Source organism: Pristiophorus japonicus, chromosome 5 (assembly GCF_044704955.1).
Source record: "Pristiophorus japonicus isolate sPriJap1 chromosome 5, sPriJap1.hap1, whole genome shotgun sequence".
NCBI classification, from domain to species: domain Eukaryota; kingdom Metazoa; phylum Chordata; class Chondrichthyes; family Pristiophoridae; genus Pristiophorus; species Pristiophorus japonicus.
Window position 1 is genome coordinate 306,086,323 of NC_091981.1, and position 17,373 is coordinate 306,103,695.

The following is a 17,373-nucleotide window of genomic DNA, read 5'->3' on the forward strand; positions in this document are numbered from 1 at the left end:
ACCAATCCCCTCCTGTCTGATATAAACCCACCCCACAGTCACTGACACCAATCTCCTCCTGTCTGATATAAACCCACCCCACAGTCACTGACACCAATCCCCTCCTGTCTGATATAAACCCACCCCACAGTCACTGACACCAATCTCCTCCTGTCTGATATAAACCCACCCCACAGTCACTGACACCAATCACCTCCTGTCTGATATAAACCTACCCCAGAGGCCCAGAAAGATTAAACTCAGCCCGTTACTTGGACAGTACTTGTCTCTATTCCTGGGCCGAGGGGATTGCTATACCAGATTGGAGGGGCAACATTTAGTGTTTCTCGATTTCCCACCAATTCTCATTCCCCTTTCTGGTGGATAATGGAGGGGCCATTGTGTGTAATGTGCAAGTCAGTGGGAATTGTCAGCAAGGATTACTCAGCACTTTCTAAATGGAGATATTAATCAGTGGAAACTTTCAGACATTGAATTGTAGATTTTGTATCAAAGACCATTTCAGGATTGAAGTAATATTTCATAACTTTATTGTAAACTCATTTCTGATGAGAGTCACTGAATTAAGGGAAAGATCTCAGACAGTGTTTCTTAAAAAGACACTGAGCCCTGAGAACACCATTAGCAACTTTTCCAGAATAATAAACACCAGCCCAGTTATACATGTTAGTATCATCAGCAGAAACAAACCCCAACTAGCAGAATGAACATGGTGCAGTCCTGGATGTGATTAACAGCAGCAAATACAGTCGAACCAACCACTGTAGTCACTTGTGAACTAACTGGTGTTTCAGCAGGAGGGATGATCGATTCAATCCCTTCCCACACATGGAGCAGGTGAACGGCCTCTCCCCAGTGTGAACTCTCTGGTGTGTCTGCAGTTTGGATGACTGAGTGAATCCCTTCCCACACTGGGTTCAGTTCTACACTCGCTGGTTCCCCTCCCTCTCCTCTCCTGAAGGTGCTGACTCTGGCTGGGTTCAGTTCTACATTCTCTGGTTCCCCTCCCTCTCCTCCCCTGAAGGTACTGACTCTGTCTGGGTTCAGTTCTACATTCTCTGGTTCCCCTCTCTCTCCTCCCCTGAAGGTACTGACTCTGGCTGGGTTCAGTTCTACACTCACTGGTTCCCCTACCCTGAAGGTACTGACTCTGTCTGGGTTCAGTTCTACATTCTCTGGTTCCCCTCTCTCTCCTCCCCTGAAGGTACTGACTCTGGCTGGGTTCAGTTCTACACTCACTGGTTCCCCTCCCCTGAAGGTACTGACTCTGGCTGGGTTCAGTCCTACCCTTGCAAAGATGTTAAATACATAAGGACATAAGAAATAGGAGCAGGAGTAGGCCATTTGGTTTTCGAGCCTGCTCCGCCATTCAATAAGATCATGGCTGATCTGATCTTAGTCTCAACTCCACTTCCCTGCCCGATCTCCGTGACCCTTGACTCCCTGACCATTCAAGAATCTGTCTATCTCCACTTTCAATATATTCAATGACCCAGCCTGGGCAGTTCTCTGAGGCAGAGAATTCCAAAGACTCACGACCCTCAGAGAAGAAATTCCTCCTCATTTCCGTTTTAAATGGGCGACCCCTTATTCTGGAATTATGCCCCTTAGTTCTCGATTCCCCCACGAGGGGAAACATCCTCCCAGCATCTACCCTGTCAAGCCCCTTCAGAATCTTACAAATTGCAATCAGATCACCTCCCATTCTTCTAAATGCCAATGAGTACAGGCCCAACCTTTCACAGAATCAAAAAAATTTACGGCACGGAAGGAGGCCATTTCAGCCCACCGTGTCAGCACCAGCTGACAAACAGCTCTCCAGCCTAATCCCACTTTGCAGCTCTCGGTCTGTAGCCCTGCAGGTTACAGCACTTCAAGTGCACATCCAAGCACTCCTTAAATGTGGTGAGGGTTTCTGCCTCTACCACCCTTTCAGGCAGTGAGTTCCAGACCCCCACCACCCTCTGGGTGAAGAAACTTCCCCTCATATCTCTAAATCTCTCACCAATTATTTTAAATCTATGTCCTCTGGTTGTTGACCCCTCTGCTAAGGGAAACAGGTCCTTCCTATCCAATCTGTCTAGGCCCCTCATAATTTTATACACCTCAATAAGGTCCCCCTCAGCCTCCTCTGTTCCAAGGAAAACAAACCCAGCCTATTCGACCTTTCCTCATAGCTAAAATTTTACAGACAAGGCAACATCCTCATAAATCTCCTCTGTACCCTCTCCAGTGCAATCACATCCTTCCTGTAATGATGTGACCACAACTGCGCACAGTACTCTAGCTGTGGCCTAACTCGTGTTTTATACAGTTCAAACATAACCTCCCTGCTCTTGTATTCTTTGCCTCAGCTAATAAAGGCAGGTATTCCATATGCCTTCTTAACCACATTATCTACCTAGCTTGCTACCTTCAGGGATCTGTGGACATGCACTCCAAAGTCCCTTTGTTCCTCTATACTTCTCAGTGTCCTGCCATTTAATGGGTATTCCCTTGCCTTGTTAGCCCTCCCCAAATGCATTAGCTCAAACTTCTCTAGATTGAATTAATTTGCCACTGTCCTGCCCACCTGACCAGTACATTGATAACTTCCTGCAGTCTACAGCTTTCTTCTTCATTATCAAACACACAGCCTATTTTTGTAACATCTACAAACTTCTTAATCATACCCACTACATTCAAGTCCAAATCATTGATATATATACCACAAAAAGCAAGATACCTACTACTGATCCCTGCAGAACCCAACTGGAAATAGCCTTACAGACATAAAAACACCCATCAACCATTACCCTTTGCTTCCTGCCTCTGAGCCAATTTTGTACCCAACTTGCCACTTTGCTCTGGATCCCATGGGCTTTTACTTTCGTGACCAGTCTGCCATGTGGGACCTTATCAAAAGCTTTGCTAAAAGCCATATACACTACATCATACACACTGCCCTCATCGACCCTCCTGGTTACCTCTTCGAAAAATTCAATCAAGTTAGTCAGACACAATCTTCCCTGAACAAATCCATGCTGACTGTCCTTGATTAATCCGTGTTTTTCTAAATTAAGATTTATCCTGTCCCTCAGAATTTATTCCGATAATTTTCCCACCATCGAGGTTAGGCTGACTGGCCTGTAATTACTCGGTCTATCCCTTTCTCCATTTTTAAAGAAAGGTGCAACATTAGCAGTTCTCCAGTCCTCTGGCACCACACCTGTAGGCAGAGAGGATTGGAAAATAATGCTCAGAGCCTCTGCTATTTCCTCCTTTGCTTCTCTTAACAGCCTGGGATACATTTCATCCAGGCCTGGGGATTTATCCAGTTTCAAAGCTGCTAAGCCCCTTAATACTTCCTCTCTCACTTTGTTTATTTCATCTAATATTTCACACTACTCCTCCCTGATTGCAATATCTGCATCGCCCTCACATTTGTGAAAACAGATGCAAAGTATTTATTCAGAAGCATACCTGGGTCTTCCAGCTCTACACAGAGATGACCTTTTTGGTCTCTAATTGGCCCCACTCTTTCTCCAGTTATCCTCTTGCTCTGAATGTATTTATAAAACATCTTTGAGTTTTCCTTGATTTTACTCGCCAAAATGTTTCCATGGTCTCTCTTTGTTTTCTCAATGTCCTTTTTAATTGCACCCCTGCACTTTCTGTACTCCTCGAGATTTTCTGCCCTATTGAGCCCATGGTATCTGTCATAAACCTTCCTTGTTTTCTCTCTCCTACCTTGCATGTTGCTTGACATCCCGGGGGCTCTAGATTTGTTAGTCCCACCCTTTTTCTCTAAGGGCACATGTTTGGCCTGAGCCCTTCAAATCTCCTCCTTGGATGCCTCCCACTACTCTGACACTCATTTACCTCCCAGTAGCCCTTTACAGACCACTGTGGGCTAAATCACCTCTCAGCTTAGCAAAGTTGGCTTTTCCCCAATTGTGAACTTTTATTCCTGGTTTATCTTTGTCCTTTTCTATAACTACCCTAAATAAAACTGAATTGTGATCACGAGCACCAACATATTCTCCCACTTAGTAGACATACAACTGTGACAATTAGCTTTTATTGTCCCGATCGGACACACGGCTGGTGGTACGAACAGTTCTTAACTTCACCGTCTGCCCTGATACCCTTCTGGGTCTTTCTTTTATTCTCTTTTAGGGGTGGGCCTGCTGTAGGATATTGGCAGGACTATTTAACGGATAATATGTCAGTTTCGTTGTCTCAACTCTTTGGTGAAACCTTCTCCCACGGTTGGAGTCAGACAGGCCATTCTTGGCCTTCAGATGTTTGGAGCTGCCTGTTAGCAGTTATTGATGTTCACGCTGTTCAAGTAGCTTTAGCTAATGTCCCATGGAATGAATCCTTCAATTCTAACACCCTCTGATGAGGATTTTTGGTCTCCAGTTATTTCTTCCAATCCACGATTTCTTATACCTGTGTTGGTGTATCGCCTGGGCACAGTGCAGCCCTGCACTGATGCCCTCTGCCCTGTGTACCCTGTGTTGGGGTATCGCCTGGACACAGTGCAGCCCTGCACTGATGCCCTCTGCCCTGTATACCGTGTGTTGGGGTATCGCCTGGGCACAGTGCAGCCCTGCACTGATGCCCTCTGCCCTGTGTACCCTGTGTTGGGGTATCGCCTGGGCACAGTGCAGCCCTGCACTGATGCCCCCTGCCCTGTATACCCTGTGTTGGGGTATCGCCTGGGCACAGTTTAGCCCTGCACTGATGACCCCTGCCCTGTATATCCTGTGTTGGGGTATCGCCTGGGCACGGTGAGGCCCTGCACTGATGCCCCCTGCCCTGTATACCCTGTGTTGGGGTATCGCCTGGGCACAGTGCAGCCCTGCACTGATGCCCCCTGCCCTGTATACCTGCACACCTTCTGTCCATGGAATGGTGGAGTGAGCACTGACACACTGCACACCTTCTGTCCGTGGAATGGTGGAGCACTGACACACTGCACACCTTCTGTCCGTGGAATGGTGGAGTGAGCACTGACACACTGCACACCTTCTGTCCGAGGAATGGTGGAGCACTGACACACTGCACACCTTCTGTCCGTGGAATGGTGGAGCACTGACACACTGCACACCTTCTGTCCGTGGAATGGTGGAGTGAGCACTAACACACTGCACACCTTCTGTCCATGGAATGGTGGAGCGAGCACTGACACACTGCACACCTTCTGTCCGTGGAATGGTGGAGTGAGCACGAACACAGTGCACACCTTCTGTCTGTGGAATGGTGGAGTGAGCACTGACACACTGCACACCTTCTGTCCGTGGAAGGGTGGAGCACTGACACACTGCACACCTTCTGTCCATGGAATGGTGGAGTGAGCACTGACACACTGCACACCTTCTGTCCGTGGAATGGTGGAGCGAGCACTTGCACACTGCACACCTTCTGTCCGTGGAATGGTGGAGCACTGACACACTGCACAACTTCTGTCCGTGGAATGGTGGAGCACTGTCACACTGTCTGTCCGTGGAATGGTGGAGCGTGCACTGACACACTGCACACCTTCTGTCCGTGGAATGGTGGAGCGATCACTGACACACTGCACACCTTCTGTCCGTGGAATGGTGGAGTGAGCACTGACACACTGCACACCTTCTGTCCGTGGAATGGTGGACTGAGCACTGACACACTGCACACCTTCTGTCCATGGAATGGTGGAGTGAGCACTGACACACTGCACACCTTCTGTCCGTGGAATGGTGGAACACTGACACACTGCACACCTTCTGTCCGTGGAATGGTGGAGTGAGCACTGACACACTGCACACCTTCTGTCCGTGGAATGGTGGAGCGAGCACTGACACACTGCACACCTGCTGTCCGTGGAATGGTGGAGTGAGCACTGACACACTGCACACCTTCTGTCCATGGAATGGTGGAGTGAGCACTGACACACTGCACACCTTCTGTCCATGGAATGGTGGAGCACTTACACACTGCACACCTTCTGTCCGTGGAATGTTGGAGCACTGACACACTGCACACCTTACATCCGTGGAATGGTGCAGCGAGCACTGACACACTGCACACCTTCTGTCTGTCGAATGGTGGAGTGAGCACTGACACACTGCACACCTTCTGTCCATGGAATGGTGGAGCACTGACACACTGCACACCTTCTGTCCGTGGAATGGGGGAGTGAGCACTGACACACTGCACACCTTCTGTCCGTGGAATGGTGGAATGAGCACGAACACACTGCACACCTTCTGTCCGTGGAATGGTGGAGCACTGACACACTGCACACCTTCTGTCCATGCAATGGTGGAGTGAGCACTGACACACTGCACACCTTCTGTCCGTGGAATGGTGGAATGAGCACGAACACACTGCACACCTTCTGTCCGTGGAATGTTGGAGCACTGACACACTGCACACCTTCTATCCATGGAATGGTGGAGCACTGACACAATGCACACCTTCTGTCCGTGGAATGGTGGAGCGAGCACTGACACACTGCACACCTTCTGTCCGTGGAATGGTGGAGCGAGCACTTACACACTCCACACCTTGTGTCCGTGGAATGGTGGAGTGAGCACTGACACACTGCACACCTTCTGTCCGTGGAATGGTGGAGCACTGACACACTGCACACCTTCTGTCCGTGGAATGGTGGAGTGATCACTGACACACGGCACACCTTCTGTCCGTGGAATGGTGGAGCGAGCACTGACAAACTGCACACCTTCTGTCCGTGGAATGGTGGAGTGAGCACTGACACACTGCACACCTTCTGTCCGTGGAATGGTGGAGCACTGACACACTGCACACCTTCTGTCCATGGAATGGTGGAGTGAGCACTGACACACTTCACACCTTCTGTCCGTGGAATGGTGGAGCACTGACAAACTGCACACCTTCTGTCCGTGGTATGGTGGAGCGAGCACTGACACACTGCACACCTTCTGTCCGTGGAATGGTGGTGTGAGCACTGACACACTGCATACCTTCTATCCGTGGAATGGTGCAGCGAGCACTGACACACTGCACACCTTCTGTCTGTCGAATGGTGGAGTGAGCACTGACACACTGCACACCTTTTGTCCGTGGAATGGTGGAGTGAGCACTGACACACTGCACACCTTCTGTCCATGGAATGGTGGAGCACTGACACAATGCACATATTCTGTCCGTGGAATGGTGGAGCGAGCACCGATACACTGCACACCTTCTGTCCGTGGAATGGTGGAGCGAGCACTTACACACTCCACACCTTGTGTCCGTGGAATGGTGGAGTGAGTACTGACACACTGCACACCTTCTGTCCGTGGAATGGTGGAGCACTGACACACTGCACACCTTCTGTCCGTGGAATGGTGAAGTGATCACTGACACACGGCACACCTTCTGTCCGTGGAATGGTGGAGCAAGCACTTAAACACTGCACACCTTCTGTCCGTGGAATGGTGGAGTGAGCACTGACACACTGCACACCTTCTGTCCGTGGAATGGTGGAGCACTGACACACTGCACACCTTCTGTCCATGGAATGGTGGAGTGAGCACTGACACACTGCACACCTTCTGTCCGTGGTATGGTGGAGCGAGCACTGACACACTGCACACCTTCTGTCCGTGGAATGGTGGAGTGAGCACTGACACACTGCATACCTTCTATCCGTGGAATGGTGCAGCGAGCACTGACACACTGCACACCTTCGGTCTGTCGAATGGTGGAGTGAGCACTGACACACTGCACACCTTTTGTCCGTGGAATGGTGGAGTGAGCAATGACACACTGCACACCTTCTGTCCGTGGAACGGTGGAGCACTGACACACTGCACACCTTCTGTCCATGGAATGGTGGAGCACTGACACACTGCACATCTTCTGTCCGTGGAATGGGGGAGTGAGCACTGACACACTGCACACCTTCTGTCCGTGGAATGGTGGAGTGAGCACGAACACACTGCCCACCTTCTGTCTGTGGAATGGTGGAGTGAGCACTGACACACTGCACACCTTCTGTCCGTGGAATGGTGGAGCACTGACACACTGCACACCTTCTGTCCGTGGAATGGTGGAGTGAGCACTGACACACTGCACACCTTCTGTCCATGGAATGGTGGAGTGAGTACTGACACACAGAATACCTTCTGTCAATGGAATGGTGGAGCACTGACACACTGTACACCTTCTGTCCGTGGAATGGTGGAGCGAGCACTGACACACTGCACACCTTCTGTCCGTGGAATGGTGGAGCGAGCACTTACACACTGCACACCTTCTGTCCGTGGAATGGTGGAGCACTGACACACTGCGCACCTTCTGTCCGTGGAATGGTGGAGCGAGCACTGACACACTGCACACCTTCTGTCCGTGGAATGGTGGTGCACTGACACACTGCACACCTTCTGTCCGTGGAATGGTGGAGCACTGACACACTGCACACCTTCTGTCCGTGGAATCGTGGAGCACTGACACACTGCACACCTTCTGTCCGTGGAATGGTGGAGCGAGCACTGACACACTGCACACCTTCTGTCCGTGGAATGGTGGAGCGAGCACTGACACACTGCACACCTTCTGTCCGTGGAATGGTGGAGTGAGCACTGACACACTGCACACATTCTGTCCGTGAAATGGTGGAGCAGTGACACACTGCACACCTTCTGTCCATGGAAAGGTGAAGCACTGACACACTGCACACCTTCTGTCCGTGGAATGGGGGAGTGAGCACTGACACACTGCACACCTTCTGTCCATGGAATGGGGGAGTGAGCACGAACACACTGCACACCTTCTGTCCGTGGAATGGTGGAGCGAGTACTGACACACTGCACAGCTTCTGTCTGTGGAATGGTGGAGTGAGCACTGACACAGTGCACACCTTCTGTCCATGGAATGGTGGAGCACTGACACACTGCACACCTTCTGTCCGTGGAATGGTGGAGCGAGCACTGACACACTGCACACCTTCTGTCCGTGGAATGGTGGAGCGAGCACTTACACACTGCACACCTTCTGTCCGTGGAATGGTGGAGCACTGACACACTGCACACCTTCTGTCCGTGGAATGGTGGAGCACTGACACACTGCACATCTTCTGTCCGTGGAATGGTGGAGTGAGCACTGACACACTGCACACCTTCTGTCCGTGAAATGGTGGACTGAGCACTGACACACTGCACACCTTCTGTCCATGGAATGGTGGAGTGAGCACTGACACACTGCACACCTTCTGTCCGTGGAATGGTGGAGCACTGACACACTGCACACCTTCTGTCCGTGGAATGGTGGAGCACTGACACACTGCACAACTTCTGTCCGTGGAATGGTGGAGTGAGCACGGACAGACTGCACACCTTCTGTCCGTGGAATGGTGGAGCGAGCACTGACACACTACACACCTCCTGTCCGTGGAATGGTGGAGCGATCATTGACACACTGCACACCTTCTGTCCGTGGAATGGTGGAGCGAGCACTGACACACTGCACACCTGCTGTCCGTGGAATGGTGGAGTGAGCACTGATACACTGCACACATTCTGTCCATGGAATGGTGGAGTGAGCACTGACACACTGCACACCTTCTGTCCATGGAATGGTGGAGCACTGACACACTGCACACCTTCTGTCCGTGGAATGATGGAGCACTGACACACTGCACACCTTCTGTCCGTGGAATGGTGGAGCACTGACACACTGCACACCTTCTGTCTGTGGAATGGTGGAGCGAGCACTGACACACTGCACAACTTCTGTCCGTGGAATGGTGGAGTGAGCACTGACAAACTGCACACCTTCTGTCCGTGGAATGGTGCAGCGAGCACTGACACACTGCACACCTTCTGTCTGTCGAATGGTGGAGTGAGCACTGACACACTGCACACCTTCTGTCCGTGGAATGGTGGAGTGAGCACTGACATACTGCACACCTTCTGTCCATGGAATGGTGGAGCACTGACACAATGCACAACTTCTGTCCGTGGAATGGTGCAGCGAGCACTGACACACTGCACACCTTCTGTCTGTCGAATGGTGGAGTGAGCACTGACACACTGCACACCTTCTGTCCGTGGAATGGTGGAGTGAGAACTGACACACTGCACACCTTCTGTCCGTGGAATGGTGGAGCACTGACACACTGCACACCTTCTGTCCATGGAATGGTGGAGCACTGACACACTGCACACCTTCTGTCCGTGGAATAGGGGAGTGAGCACTGACACACTGCACACCTTCTGTCCGTGGAATGGTGGAGTGAGCACGAACACACTGCACACCTTCTGTCCGTGGAATGGTGGAGCACTGACACACTGCACACCTTCTGTCCGTGGAATGGTGGAGCGAGCACGAACACACTGCACACCTTCTGTCCGTGGAATGGTGGAGTGAGCACGAACACACTGCACACCTTCTGTCTGTGGAAAGGTGGAGTGAGCACTGACACACTGCACACCTTCTGTCCGTGGAATGGTGGAGCACTGACACACTGCACACCTTCTGTCCGTGGAATGGTGGAGCACTGACACACTGCACACCTTCTGTCCGTGGAATGGTGGAGCACTGACACACTGCACACCTTCTGTCCATGGAATGGTGGAGTGAGCACTGACGCACTGTACACCTTCTGTCCGTGGAATGGTGGAGCACTGACACACTGCACACCTTCTGTCCGTGGTATGGTGGAGCGAGCACTGACACACTGCACACCTTCTGTCCGTGGAATGGTGGAGTAAGCACTTACACACTACACACCTTCTGTCCGTGGAATGGTGGAGCGAGCACTGACATACTGCACACCTTCTGTCCTTGGAATGGTGGAGCACTGACACACTGCAGACCTTCTGTCCGTGGAATGGTGGAGTGAGCACTGGCACACTGCACACCTTCTGTCCATGGAATGGTGGAGCACTGACACACTGCACACCTTCTGTCCGTGGAATGGTGGAGCACTGACAAACTGCACACCTTCTGTCCGTGGAATGGGGGAGTGAGCACTGACACACTGCACACCTTCTGTCCATGGAATGGTGGAGTGAGCACTGACACACTGCACACCTTCTTTCCAATGAATGGTGGAGTGAGCACTGACACACTGCACACCTTCTGTCCTTAGAATCATGGAGCACTGACACACTGCACACCTTCTGTCCGTGGAATGGTGGAGCGAGCACTTACACACTGCACACCTTCTGCCTGTGGAATGGTGGAGCACTGACACACTGCACACCTTCTGTCCGTGGAATGGTGGAACACTGACACACTGCACACTTTCTGTCCGTGGAATGGTGGAGTGAGCACTGACACACTGCACATCTTCTGTCCGTGGAATGGTGGAGCACTGACACACTGCACACCTTCTGTCCGTGGAATGGTGGAGTGAGCACTGACACACTGCACACCTTCTGTCCGTGGAATGTTGGAGCACTGACACACTGCACACTTTCTGTCCGTGGAATGGTGGAGTGAGCACTGACACACTGCAGATCTTCTGTCCGTGGAATGGTGGAGCACTGACACACTGCACACCTTCTGTCCATGGAATGGTGGAGCACTGACACACTGCACACCTTCTGTCCGTGGAATGGGGGAGTGAGCACTGACACACTGCACACCTTCTGTCCGTGGAATGGTGGAATGATCACGAACACACTGCACACCTTCTGTCTGTGGAATGGTGGAGTGAGCACTGACACACTGCACACCTTCTGTCCGTGGAATGGTGGAGCACTGACACACTGCACACCTTCTGTCCATGGAATGGTGAAGTGAGCACTGACACACTGCACAACTTCTGTTCATGGAATGGTGGAGTGAGCACTGACACACTGCACACCTTCTGTCCATGGAATGGTGGAGGACTGACACAATGCACACCTTCTGTCCGTGGAATGGTGGAGCGAGCACTGACACACTGCACACGTTCTGTCCGTGGAATGGTGGCGCGAGCACTTACACACTCCACACCTTGTGTCCGTGGAATGGTGGAGTGAGCACTGACACACTGCACACCTTTTTCCGTGGAATGGTGGAGCACTGACACACTGCACACCTTCTGTCCGTGGAATGGTGGAGTGATCACTGACACACGGCACACCTTCTGTCCGTGGAATGGTGGAGCGAGCACTGACAAACTGCACACCTTCTGTCCGTGGAATGGTGGGGCGAGCACTTACACACTGCACACCTTCTGTCCGTGGAATGGTGGAGCACTGACACACTGCACACCTTCGGTCCATGGAATGGTGGCGTGAGCACTGGCACACTTCACACCTTCTGTCCGTGGAATGGTGGAGCACTGACACACTGCACACCTTCTGTCCGTGGAATGGTGGAGTGAGCACTGACACACTGCATACCTTCTATCCGTGGAATGGTGCAGCGAGCACTGACACACTGCACACCTTCTGTCTGTCGAATGGTGGAGTGAGCACTGACACACTGCACACCTTTTGTCCGTGGAATGGTGGAGTGAGCACTGACACACTGCACACCTTCTGTCCATGGAATGGTGGAGCACTGACACAATGCACACATTCTGTCCGTGGAATGGTGGAGCGAGCACCGACACACTGCACACCTTCTGTCCGTGGAATGGTGGAGCGAGCACTTACACACTCCACACCTTGTGTCCGTGGAATGGTGGAGTGAGTACTGACACACTGCACACCTTCTGTCCGTGGAATGGTGGAGCACTGACACACTGCACACCTTCTGTCCGTGGAATGGTGGAGTGATCACTGACACACGGCACACCTTCTGTCCGTGGAATGGTGGAGCGAGCACTGACAAACTGCACACCTTCTGTCCGTGGAATGGTGGAGTGAGCACTGACACACTGCACACTTTCTGTCCGTGGAATGGTGGAGCACTGACACACTGCACACCTTCTGTCCATGGAATGGTGGAGTGAGCACTGACACACTTCACACCTTCTGTCCGTGGAATGGTGGAGCACTGACAAACTGCACACCTTCTGTCCGTGGTATGGTGGAGCGAGCACTGACACACTGCACACCTTCTGTCCGTGGAATGGTGGAGTGAGCACTGACACACTGCATACCTTCTATCCGTGGAATGGTGCAGCGAGCACTGACACACTGCACACCTTCTGTCTGTCGAATGGTGGAGTGAGCACTGACACACTGCACACCTTTTGTCCGTGGAATGGTGGAGTGAGCACTGACACACTGCACACCTTCTGTCCGTGGAACGGTGGAGCACTGACACACTGCACACCTTCTGTCCATGGAATGGTGGAGCACTGACACACTGCACACCTTCTGTCCATGGAATGGTGGAGTGAGTACTGACACATAGAATACCTTCTGTCAATGGAATGGTGGAGCACTGACACACTGTACACCTTCTGTCCGTGGAATGGTGGAGCGAGCACTGACACACTGCACACCTTCTGTCCGTGGAATGGTGGAGCGAGCACTTACACACTGCACACCTTCTGTCCGTGGAATGGCGGAGCACTGACACACTGCGCACCTTCTGTCCGTGGAATGGTGGAGCGAGCACTGACACACTGCACACCTTCTGTCCGTGGAATGGTGGAGCGAGCACTGACACACTGCACACCTTCTGTCCGTGGAATGGTGGAGTGAGCACTGACACACTGCACACATTCTGTCCGTGGAATGGTGGAGCAGTGAAGCACTGCACACCTTCTGTCCATGGAAAGGTGGAGCACTGACACACTGCACACCTTCTGTCCGTGGAATGGGGGAGTGAGCACTGACACACTGCACACCTTCTGTCCATGGAATGGGGGAGTGAGCACGAACACACTGCACACCTTCTGTCCGTGGAATGGTGGAGCGAGCACTGACACACTGCACAGCTTCTGTCTGTGGAATGGTGGAGGTAGCACTGACACACTGCACACCTTCTGTCCGTGGAATGGTGGAGCGAGCACTGACACACTGCACACATTCTGTCCGTGGAATGGTGGAGCACTGACACACTGCACACCTTCTGTCCATGGAATGGTGGAGTGAGCACTGACACACTGCACAGCTTCTGTCCGTGGAATGGGGGAGTGAGCACTGACACACTGCACACCTTCTGTCCGTGGAATGGTGGAGCACTGACACACTGCACACCTTCCGTCCGTGGAATGGTGGAGCACTGACACACTGCACACCTTCTGTCCGTGGAATGGTGGAGCACTGACACACTGCACACCTTCTGTCCATGGAATGGTGGAGTGAGCACTGACACACTGTACACCTTCTGTCCGTGGAATGGTGGAGCACTGACACACTGCACACCTTCTGTCCGTGGTATGGTGGAGCGAGCACTGACACACTGCACACCTTCTGTCCGTGGAATGGTGGAGTAAGCACTTACACACTACACACCTTCTGTCCGTGGAATGGTGGAGCGAGCACTGACACACTGCACACCTTCTGTCCTTGGAATGGTGGAGCACTGACACACTGCAGACCTTCTGTCCGTGGAATGGTGGAGTGAGCACTGACACACTGCACACCTTCTGTCCATGGAATGGTGGAGCACTGACACACTGCACACCTTCTGTCCGTGGAATGGTGGAGCACTGACAAACTGCACACCTTCTGTCCGTGGAATGGGGGAGTGAGCACTGACACACTGCACACCTTCTGTCCATGGAATGGTGGAGTGAGCACTGACACACTGCACACCTTCTTTCCAATGAATGGTGGAGTGAGCACTGACACACTGCACACCTTCTGTCCTTGGAATCATGGAGCACTGACACACTGCACACCTTCTGTCCGTGGAATGGTGGAGCGAGCACTGACACACTGCACACCTTCTGTCCGTGGAATGGTGGAGCGAGCACTTACACACTGCACACCTTCTGTCTGTGGAATGGTTCAGCACTGACACACTGCACACCTTCTGTCCGTGGAATGGTGGAACACTGACACACTGCACACTTTCTGTCCGTGGAATGGTGGAGTGAGCACTGACACACTGCACATCTTCTGTCCGTGGAATGGTGGAGCACTGACACACTGCACACCTTCTGTCCGTGGAATGGTGGAGTGAGCACTGACACACTGCACACCTTCTGTCCGTGGAATGTTGGAGCACTGACACACTGCACACTTTCTGTCCGTGGAATGGTGGAGTGAGCACTGGCACACTGCACATCTTCTGTCCGTGGAATGGTGGAGCACTGACACACTGCACACCTTCTGTCCATGGAATGGTGGAGCACTGACACACTGCAAACCTTCTGTCCGTGGAATGGGGGAGTGAGCACTGACACACTGCACACCTTCTGTCCGTGGAATGGTGGAATGATCACGAACACACTGCACACCTTCTGTCTGTGGAATGGTGGAGTGAGCACTGACACACTGCACACCTTCTGTCCGTGGAATGGTGGAGCACTGACACACTGCACACCTTCTGTCCATGGAATGGTGAAGTGAGCACTGACACACTGCACAGCTTCTGTTCATGGAATGGTGGAGTGAGCACTGACACACTGCACACCTTCTGTCCATGGAATGGTGGAGGACTGACACAATGCACACCTTCTGTCCGTGGAATGGTGCAGCGAGCACTGACACACTGCACACGTTCTGTCCGTGGAATGGTGGAGCGAGCACTTACACACTCCACACCTTGTGTCCGTGGAATGGTGGAGTGAGCACTGACACACTGCACACCTTTTTCCGTGGAATGGTGGAGCACTGACACACTGCACACCTTCTGTCCGTGGAATGGTGGAGTGATCACTGACACACGGCACAGTTTCTGTCCGTGGAATGGTGGAGCGAGCACTGACAAACTGCACACCTTCTGTCCGTGAAATGGTGGAGCGAGCACTTACACACTGCACACCTTCTGTCCGTGGAATGGTGGAGCACTGACACACTGCACACCTTCGGTCCATGGAATGGTGGCGTGAGCACTGGCACACTTCACACCTTCTGTCCGTGGAATGGTGGAGCACTGACACACTGCACACCTTCTACCCGTGGAATGGTGCAGCGAGCACTGACACACTGCACACCTTCTGTCTGTCGAATGGTGGAGTGAGCACTGACACACTGCACACCTTTTGTCCGTGGAATGGTGGAGTGAGCACTGACACACTGCACACCTTCTGTCCATGGAATGGTGGAGCACTGACACAATGCACACATTCTGTCCGTGGAATGGTGGAGCGAGCACCGACACACTGCACACCTTCTGTCCGTGGAATGGTGGAGCGAGCACTTACACACTCCACACCTTGTGTCCGTGGAATGGTGGAGTGAGTACTGACACACTGCACACCTTCTGTCCGTGGAATGGTGGAGCACTGACACACTGCACACCTTCTGTCCGTGGAATGGTGGAGTGATCACTGACACACGGCACACCTTCTGTCCGTGGAATGGTGGAGCGAGCACTGACAAACTGCACACCTTCTGTCCGTGGAATGGTGGAGTGAGCACTGACACACTGCACACCTTCTGTCCGTGGAATGGTGGAGCGAGCACTTACACACTGCACACCTTCTGTCCGTGGAATGGTGGAGCACTGACACACTGCGCACCTTCTGTCCGTGGAATGGTGGAGCGAGCACTGACACACTGCACACCTTCTGTCCGTGGAATGGTGGAGCGAGCACTGACACACTGCACACCTTCTGTCCGTGGAATGGTGGAGTGAGCACTGACACACTGCACACATTCTGTCCGTGGAATGGTGGAGCAGTGAAACACTGCACACCTTCTGTCCATGGAAAGGTGGAGCACTGACACACTGCACACCTTCTGTCCGTGGAATGGGGGAGTGAGCACTGACACACTGCACACCTTCTGTCCATGGAATGGGGGAGTGAGCACGAACACACTGCACACCTTTTGTCCGTGGAATGGTGGAGCGAGCACTGACACACTGCACAGCTTCTGTCTGTGGAATGGTGGAGTGAGCACTGACACACTGCACACCTTCTGTCCATGGAATGGTGGAGCACTGACACACTGCACACCTTCTGTCCGTGGAATGGTGGAGCGAGCACTGACACACTGCACACCTTCTGTCCGTGGAATGGTCTAGCACTGACACACTGCACACCTTCTGTCCATGGAATGGTGGAGTGAGCACTGACACACTGCACAGCTTCTGTCCGTGGAATGGGGGAGTGAGCACTGACACACTGCACACCTTCTGTCCGTGGAATGGTGGAGCACTGACACACTGCACACCTTCTGTCCGTGGAATGGTGGAGCACTGACACACTGCACACCTTCTGTCCGTGGAATGGTGGAGCACTGACACACTGCACACCTTCTGTCCATGGAATGGTGGAGTGAGCACTGACACACTGTACACCTTCTGTCTGTGGAATGGTGGAGCACTGACACACTGCACACCTTCTGTCCGTGGTATGGTGGAGCGAGCACTGAC